Source organism: Carettochelys insculpta, chromosome 25, assembly GCF_033958435.1.
Source record: "Carettochelys insculpta isolate YL-2023 chromosome 25, ASM3395843v1, whole genome shotgun sequence".
Lineage (NCBI taxonomy): Eukaryota > Metazoa > Chordata > Testudines > Carettochelyidae > Carettochelys > Carettochelys insculpta.
Window position 1 is genome coordinate 211252 of NC_134161.1, and position 8946 is coordinate 220197.

Consider the following 8946-nt stretch of genomic DNA (forward strand, 5'->3'; position numbering starts at 1 on the left):
CCTGGGCTGAAACAAAGGAACAGGTTCTGAAATGGTTCAGAAATTTGATACTGTTCCCTGGGATTCATCCAATGGCAGTTTGCCACAACAGCCCATCTGAGGCAGGTGTGGGGGTGGACCCACAAGAGCCTGTGTGGAGAAGGGATTTGGTCCCGGAACACAACAAGGGAGAACAATGGTTTGGGCTTAGCCGTGTCCATCTTGATTTGAAGCCTTTTGTTTTTCAAGGGGCCATGTCCAGCATGTGGACCCCAGTGGGCCACATGTCCAATGCTCCAGTAACTGAATCTATGGAACCTGAAATGAACTTTCAGATACTTTCAAGAATCAGCAAATAACGTCACTGGCCTGCATGAGTAGTTATACCTTATGCACATGAAGTATTGCGTTAACAGTTCTTCTTTCTAACCCCGTTCTTTCTCTTTTGTTTAATAAATCTTTAGATCTAAAGGATTGGTGAGTGTGTTGTTTGGGTAAGGCCCAAGTATATATTGACTGGGGTCTGGGACTGGCTATTTCGATGAATAACGTCCTCCAGGGCCGGCAACTTCGACGTTGCTCAGCCCGACATCGAAATAGGTGCAGCGAGGGAACGTCTACACGTCAAAGTAGCACACATCGAAATAGGGATGCCAGGCACAGCTGCAGACAGAGTCAACGGGCGGGCTAGCACTTCCGGGGCAACAGCTAGCCGCTCCCTTAAAGGGCCCCTCCCACATACACTCAGCCTGCGCAGCACGCGGTCTGAGGAGCCATATAGGCACACAGACCCCGAGCGCCACAGTCATGGACCCCCAGCAGCAGCAGCAGCAGCAGCTAGAGGTCCACCCAGCCCTCCCGGCAGGAGCAGGGCTTGCCCTGGCTCATGTCATGTTGGGGGCAGCTGAGCACCTTCTTGCCCCAGGGGAGGAGATGCCCCCAGGGCAGCAGGGCTCAGCCCCTACCCCTGCAGCACCCCGCCCCACCCCCCCGCCTCACACGCCGGCGGCTGTGGAGCTACCCCACCAGCCACCGACTGGTGGGAGCGGCTGGTGCTTGGGGAGTGGGACGACGACCACTGGCTCCGGAACTTCAGGATGACCCGACAGACATTCCTGGAGCTGTGCCAGTGGCTCACCCCCGCACTCAGGCACCAGGACACTGCCATGCGGCGTGCCCTCCCTGTGGCGAAACGGGTCGGCATCGCTGTCTGGAAGCTGGCCACTCCAGACAGCTACCGATCCGTGGGGCAGCAGTTTGGTGTCGGAAAGGCCACCGTCGGGGCTGTCTTCATGGAGGTAAGAGAACCCACAGGGGGAGGCCAGGCCAGGGCAGGGCAGGGCCATGCACACCCTGCTCACCCCTCATTGGGGCTGTCCCATGTGCTTTCTCTGCAGGTCGTGCGTGCCATCAACTCCATGCTCCTGCACAGGCTCGTGAGGCTGGGGGACCCACGTGCCACTGTCACCGCCTTTGCCACCCTGGGCTTCCCCAACTGCTTCGGGGCTCTGGATGGGACTCACATCCCCATCCGCACCCCGGACCACAGTGGAGGCTGATACGTCAATCGGAAGGGCTACCATTCAGTCGTCCTGCAGGCCTTGGTGGACAGCCGGGGACGGTTCCAGGACATTTACGTGGGCTGGCCTGGCAGCACCCACGACGCCCGGGTTTTCCAGAACTTGGGCCTGTGCCACCGGCTGGAGGCGGGGACCTACATCCCCCAGCGGGAGATCCCTCTGGGGGACACTACCGTGCCCTTCTGCATCATCGCGGATGCGGCCTACCCCCTCCGGCCGTGGCTCATGCGCCCCTACACGGGCCACCTCTCCGCCAGCCAGGAGCGCTTCAACGAGCGCCTGAACCGTGCGCGCCAGGTGGTGGAGCGCTCATTTGGCCGCCTCAAGGGACGCTGGCGATGTCTCCTCACCCACCTGGATGCCAGCCCCAACAACATCCCCCAGATTGTGGGTGCCTGCTGCGCCCTGCACAACCTCGTGGAGAGCAAGGGCGAGAGCTTTCTGCAGGGCTGGGCCACCGAGGCCGGCAGGGCACACGTGCAGCCACCTGCTGCCCCCAGTCGGCAGGTGGACCCAGAGGGGACCCGGGTCCGGGAGGCCCTGCGGGCCCACTTCGAGCAACAGGCCGCGGGGTGAACTCTGCCCAGGCCCCCGACTGCCCGCCCCTTCCTCCCCCACACTCCTGCCCCAACGCCCACACCACCATGGAGCACCCCACCGCCCCCTCCCACTTGTCCAGGAGAAATGACAGCACGAACTTGTGGGTGAACGTAAATGTTTTTTTTGTCTCAACGAATTTTTTTTTTTTTTTTTAAATAAAAAAATATGTATATGTGAAACAGAAACCAAAGAGGAGGGACAAACATTCAACAAAACCAAGATGGGCACAAATAAAACTATGTACAACAACAAATGAAAGCACTGTGCGCCATCAAAAGAAAAACAAAAAGCAGGGAGGAGAATGGGGAGAACTATTTACAGGGGGGGACGGGGCAAACAGGGGCAACACCCACACCCCCCACCCAGTCCCCAAAGTCTGTCCAACAAGGGGGGGGGGGCCACGTCTCGGGCCCCTCGCCCCTACAGCCCAGCAGTGGGCGTGCCCGGCCAGGAGCTCCGGCGGGCCTGCAGTCTGGTGCGCGGCTGGGTGGGAGCAGGCTCCACCGGAAGGTAGCGGCGCCGGCGAGTCTCGGGTGGCTCCAGGGGTCCCTCGGCGCGGTGGCCCTCACGGGGAGGTGGTGGGGCGACGGCGGACGGCCCGGCGACGGCTGGAGCAGCTGGTGGTGGGGCTGCAGGAGCGGGCATGGCGGGCGGTGGCGCGGCCGGCGTGGCATGGGGGGCCAGGTAATCAACCAGCCGGTTGATGGTGTCCATATAGGCCCCCCCCATGCCTCTCTGTGCCAGGCGGGGGTCTGTGGCCTCTCTGCAGCTGGAGGTCTGTGGCCGCCGCCGGTAGCAGGCGCAGGGTCCACCGTCTGGCCCTCCGCGGGGCCGGTGGTTCCTCAGCTGAGGGGCTGCCCTGGAGCGAGGGTCCCGGAGGGCTCTCCGGGACAACCGATGCCTCACCGGCGCTCTCTTCCGGTCCTTCGGATGGTGCAGGTGCAGGTGCAGGACACAGGAGAGGAGGGGGGAAAGAAGAATGGAGACAGGCGTTAGTGTGGGCCCCGAGCCGTGGCCTTTGTCCCCCCCCGCCCTGTGCTGCAGGTTCCCCATCCCCGTCCCCGTCCCCGGGAGATGCTGCTGTGATGGATGGGGTTCAGGGGTCCCCCTGCCCTGCAGCCCGTCCCCTGGTGGGAGCGACTCTCACTTCACCCCGCAGGGTCTGAGAGCAGGAGAGGTTTCTTAGGCCACAGATGGCCAGTTTCTGGCAGGAGTGACAGCACCAGCTGTCGGAAGAGACAGTCCTTCCAACCCGTCGTGGGGAGAAGACTCCAAGGGGGGCCCCTCTGGGATGCAGCTTTCCCTCTCCTCTGGCTGGCTGCCTACCAGCTCTCCTTTCCCCTAGCCTCTACCTGTGGCCCCCGCCCTCGCCCCCCAATTCCAAGCCAGCTCGGCTCCTCCCTCCTGTTTGTTCAGGGCAGAGGTGTCACCTGCCAGCTGTAGCGCCAGGATCCTCCTTTGGCCCTGGGAGCTCCTCGGCTCGGGTGGCTCATATGTAGGCTGAGTCTCCCTTTGGCACTCCCCCCACTCCATCACATGCTGCTGCTGCGGGGTGTCCCACCCCCTCCGCCCGGGGGCCCCTCGAGGTTCCGCTCCCCCCTGGCCCGGGGATGGGGCATGGCACTGTCATGCAGGGTGGCGGGGGGCAGGGGCTGATGGCTGCAGTGCTGTGAGGGCCATGGCCCTGGTGTCCTTGGGGCCATGGCCATGTGAGCGTGTGGGGGGCCCTGGACACATCTCTGTTCCCCCCCGCCCCTCAAGCCCCGGGGTGTCCACCAGAGAGGGGTACCTACCTGTGGGTCCGCTCCCACGGTCTGGAGATCCCCGGGGGTCAGAGGCCCTGCTGCTGCTCCGGGATGGCAGGAGGAGGATCTGCAGGCTGGATTCTGCGGAGGAGGAGCCCCTCTCCTCCTCCTCCTCCTGCCGCGATGTCCCAGGGATGGCCTCTGGGGGGGGGCCCCCGGGGTGTGGGGCTTACCTCCGGGGCGGACTCCGGCTGCAGGGCCTGCTCGGGCTCGTCAGCCGAGGTGTCAAGGGTGGCCGGAGGGGAGGAGGTGTGCCGAGAGCCCAGGATGTCCCTGAGCTCCCTGTAAAAGGGGCAAGTGACGGGGGCGGCCCCAGATCGGCTGGCCGCATCCCGGGCCCGGGCGTAACCCTGCCGCAGCTCCTTGACCTTACTCCGGACATGGTCCGGAGTGCGGGCAGGGTGACCCCAGGCAGCCAGGCCGTCGGCCAGCCGAGCGAACGCATCCGCGTTCCGCCTCTTGCTCCCCATTACCTGGAGCACCTCCTCCTCGCTCCAGAGCCCCAGCAGGTCCCGCAGCTCGGCCTCCGTCCAAGAGGGGCCCCGCTGCCGCTTCCCAGACTGCTTGGTCCTCTGGCTCTGCTGGCTGCCTTGGGGGCGCTGCCTCGGGGGCGCTGGGGGGGCTGCTGGGCAGCCATGGCTGCTGTCAGGGGCTGAGAGCTGTGCAGGCTCGCCGCCGCATGTGCAGGCAGGAGCCTGCACGTTGCCTCAGCCTCCTGCAGTCAGGGCGGGGGAGGGGCCCTTTAAGGGGCTGCTCCACGCGGCCACCAGTGAGCTGAGGGGCTGGAGAGAGCATCTCTCAACCCCCCAGCTGATGGCTGCCATGGAAGACCCGTCAATTTCGACGTTGCGGGACGCGGATCGTCTACACTGTCCCTACTTCGACGTTGAACGTCGAAGTAGGGCGCTATTCCTATCTCCTCATGAGGTTAGCGACTTCGACGTCTCGCCGCCTAACGTCGAAGTTAACTTCGAAATAGCGCCCGACGCGTGTAGGCATGACGGGCGCTATTTCGAAGTTAGTGCCGCTACTTCGAAGTAGCGTGCACGTGTAGACGCAGCTATGGTCTCAGAGCATATGGTACTTCTGCTAGCGCGCTTGCCCACTGAGGAGTTTAGGGGTGTGCCAGTTGAATCATAGCAGCCACTTCAATGGATGCAGTGAGAACACATGGCTCTCGCCATCAGCGTTGTGCAGAAGGAACATGCATCTCATTTTCCATGCCCTTGCTTTACCTGTGTGCCACTTCCATAAGAATAGGAGGAAAAAGTAATTTCACTGAAACTAGTGGAATCTGGCAACCCTGTGCATGGGCAACAGCAAGGAGAATGTCTGATGAGATGCACATAGAAGCTTCAGGGGCAACATGTGACCCACAGGACACAGATTGTCAAGCACTGGCCTAGGTCATGAAGTGGGGGTGGCTGCAGTCTGCCAGGTAGTTCCGTGGCTGCCTGCAGAGAAGTGAAGTGCAAGTGTGAGAGATGAGGGCCTCCTCTCTCCTCAACCATCCTGAAGCAAGAGAGCTTCCTCATCCCCTTTTCCCACTCGGAAGGATGGGCGGCTGCAGAGGGAGTGCATGAGGGAGGCTCTTGCTCCTCAGGAATAGTGACTTCGACATCTTTGCGCTTAACGTCGATTTCAACTTCGACTGAAGCTTCCTATGCCTGGCTTCGAAGATGGTGTCACCAGGAAGGCTTTGGCTTGCTTGACCACGGGATGCTATTCCAGGAAGGACTGCTGGGCAGGGATGGCATTCACCTTTCGAGGAGGGGGAAGACCATATTCGGACACAGGCTGGCTAGCCTAGTGAGGAGGGCTTTAAACTAGGTTCAACGGGGGCAGGGGAGCAAAGCCCACAGGTAAGTGGAGAACATGGAAACCTGGGTGATGGGTCAGAAATGGGAGGCAGCCTGGGCAACAATGTCAGAGTGAAAAGAGGGCCAGGGCAAAACAGGGAGGCAAGATCAAATCAATATCTTAGATGCCTGTATACAAATGCAAGAAGTGTGGGTAATAAGCAGGAAGAACTGGAAGTGCTAATAAATAAATATAAATATGACATTGTTGGCATCACAGAAACTTGGTGGGATAATACACATGATTGGAATGTTGGTATTGAAGGGTACAGCCTGCTTAGGAAGGATAGACAGGGAAGAAAGGGGCGCGGTGTTGCCTTATATATTAAAAATGTACACACTTGGACTGAGGTGGAGATGGACGTGTTGAGAGTCTCTGGGTTAGACTAAGAGGGGTAAAAAACAAGGGTGATGTCCTGATAGGCATCTACTACAGGCCACCTAGCCAGGTGGAAGAGGTGGGTGAGGCTTTTTTTAAACAACTAACGAAGTCAAGCAGGGCCCCAGATTTGGTGGTGATGGGGGACTTCAACTATCCAGATATATGTTGGGAAACTAATACAGCAGGGGACAGACTGTCCAGCAAGTTCTTGGATTGTACTGGAGACAATTTTTTATTCTAAAAGGTTGAAAAAGCTACCAGGGGGAAGTTTCTTTAGATTTGATTTTAACAAATAGGGAGGAATTGGTAGAGAACTTGAAGGTGGAAGGCAGCTTGGGCGAAAGTGATCATGAAATCATAGAGTTCACAATCCTGAGGAAGGGTAGAACAGAAAACAGCAAAATAGAGATAATGGATTTCAGGAAGGCAGATTCTGGTAAACTCAGACAGCTGGTAGGTAAGGTCCCATGGGAAGCTAAACTGAGGGGAAAAACAGCTGAGGAGAGTTGGCAGATTTTCAAAGGGACGTTATTAAGGGCCCAAAAGCAAGCTATCCCACTGTGTAGGAAAGATAGAAAATATGGAAAAAGACCGCCTTGGCTTAACCAGGAGATCTTGCATGATCTCAAAATAAAAAAGGAATTGTATAAAAAATGGAAACAAGGAAAAATTACAAAGGATGAATATAGGCAAACAACACAAGAATGCAGGAGAAAGATTAGAAAGGCTAAGGCACAAAATGAGCTCAAACTAGCTACAGGCATGAAGGGAAACAAGAAGGCTTTTTATAAATGTATTAGAAACAAGAGGAAGACCAGGGACAGGGTAGGGCCATTGCTCAGTGAGGAGGGAGAAACAGTAACAGGGAACTTGGAAATGGCAGAGATGCTTAATGACTTCTTTGTTTCGGTCTTCACTGAGAAGTCTGATGAAGGAATGCCCAACATAGTGAATGCTAGTGGGAAAGGGGGAGGGTTAGAAGTTGAAATAAAAAAAGAACAAGTTAAAAATCACTTAGGAAAATTAGATGTCTGCAAGTCACCAGGGTCTGATGAAATGCACCCTAGAATACTCAAGGAGCTGATAGAGGAGGTATCTGAGCCTTTATCTATCATCTTTGGAAAATCATGGGACAGGACAGGTTCCAGAAGACTGGGAAAGGGCAAATATAGTGTCCATCTATAAAAAGGGGAATAAGAATAACCCAGGAAACTACAGGCCAGTCAGCTTAACTTCAGTGCCAGGAAAGATAATGGAGCAGGTAATTAAAGAAATCATCTGCAAGCACTTGGAAGCACTTGGAAGGTGGTAAGGTGATAGGAAGCAGCCAGCATGGGTTTGTAAGGAATAAATCTTGTCAAACTAATCTGATAGCTTTCTTTGATAGGATAACGAGCCTTGTGGATAGGGGAGAAGTGGTAGATGTGGTCTACCTAGACTTTAGTAAAGCATTTGATACGGTCTCTCATGATATTCTTATCAAAAAACTAGGCAAATACAATTTAGATGAGGCTACTATAAGGTGGGTGCATAACTGGCTGGATAACTGTACCCAGAGAGTAGTTCTTAGTGGTTCTCAATCCTGCTGGAAAAGTATAACAAGTGGGGTTCCGCAGTGGTCTGTGTTAAGATCGGTTCTGTTCAATGTCTTCATCAATGATTTAGATATTGGCACAGAAAGTATGCTTATTAAGTTTGCAGATGATACCAAGTTGGGAGGGGTTGCAACTGCTTTGGAGGATAGGGTCATAATTCAAAATGATCTGGATAAATTGGAGAAATGGTCTGTGGTAAACAGGATGAAGTTTAATAAGGACAAATGCAAAGTGCTCCACTTGGGAAGGAACAATCAGTTTCACACATACAGAATGGGGAGAGACTGTCTAGGAACGACTACAGCAGAAAGGGATCTACGGATTATAGTGGACCACAAGCTAAATATGAGTCAACAGTGTGATGCTGTTGCAAAAAAAGCAAACGTGATTCTGGGATGTATTAACAGGTGTGTTGTGAACAAGACACGAGAAGTCATTCTACCGCTCTACTCTGTACTGGTTAGGCCTCAGCTGGAATATTGTGTCCAGTTCTGGGCACTGCAGTTCAAAAAAGATGTGGAGAAATTGGAGAGGGTCCAGAGAAGAGCAACAAGAATGATTAAAGTTCTAGAGAATGTGACCTATGAAAAAAGGTTGAAAGAATTGGGCTTGTTTAGTTTGGAAAAGAGAAGATTGAGGGGAGACATGATAGCGGTTTTTAGGTATCTAAAAGGGAGTCATAAGGAGGAAAGAGAAAACTTGTTCTTCTTGGCCTCTGAGGATAAAACAAAGGCAACGGGCTTAAACTGCAGCAAGGGAGGTTTAGGTTGGACATTAGGAAAAAGTTCCTAACTGTCAGGGTGGTCAAACAGTGGAATAAATGGCCAAGGGAGGTTGTGGAATCTCCATCGCTGGAGATATTTAAGAACAGGTTAGATAGATGTCTATCAGGGATGGTTTAGACAGTACGTGGTCCTGCCATTGGGGCAGGGGGCTGGACTCGATGACCTCTCAAGGTCCCTTCCAGTCCTAGTGTTCTATGATTCTATCAAAAAGTGCCAATTCTGCAGAACATCAGTGAAGTATGTGGTCACAAACACGGGTATGAGGCAAGAGTGCACCTGCAGAAGCTCCAGCCTGCAGACAGAGTTCTGCTGCAAAATGTGTGTGTTGCTGACAAACACAAGATTGCTGATGGATGGAAGG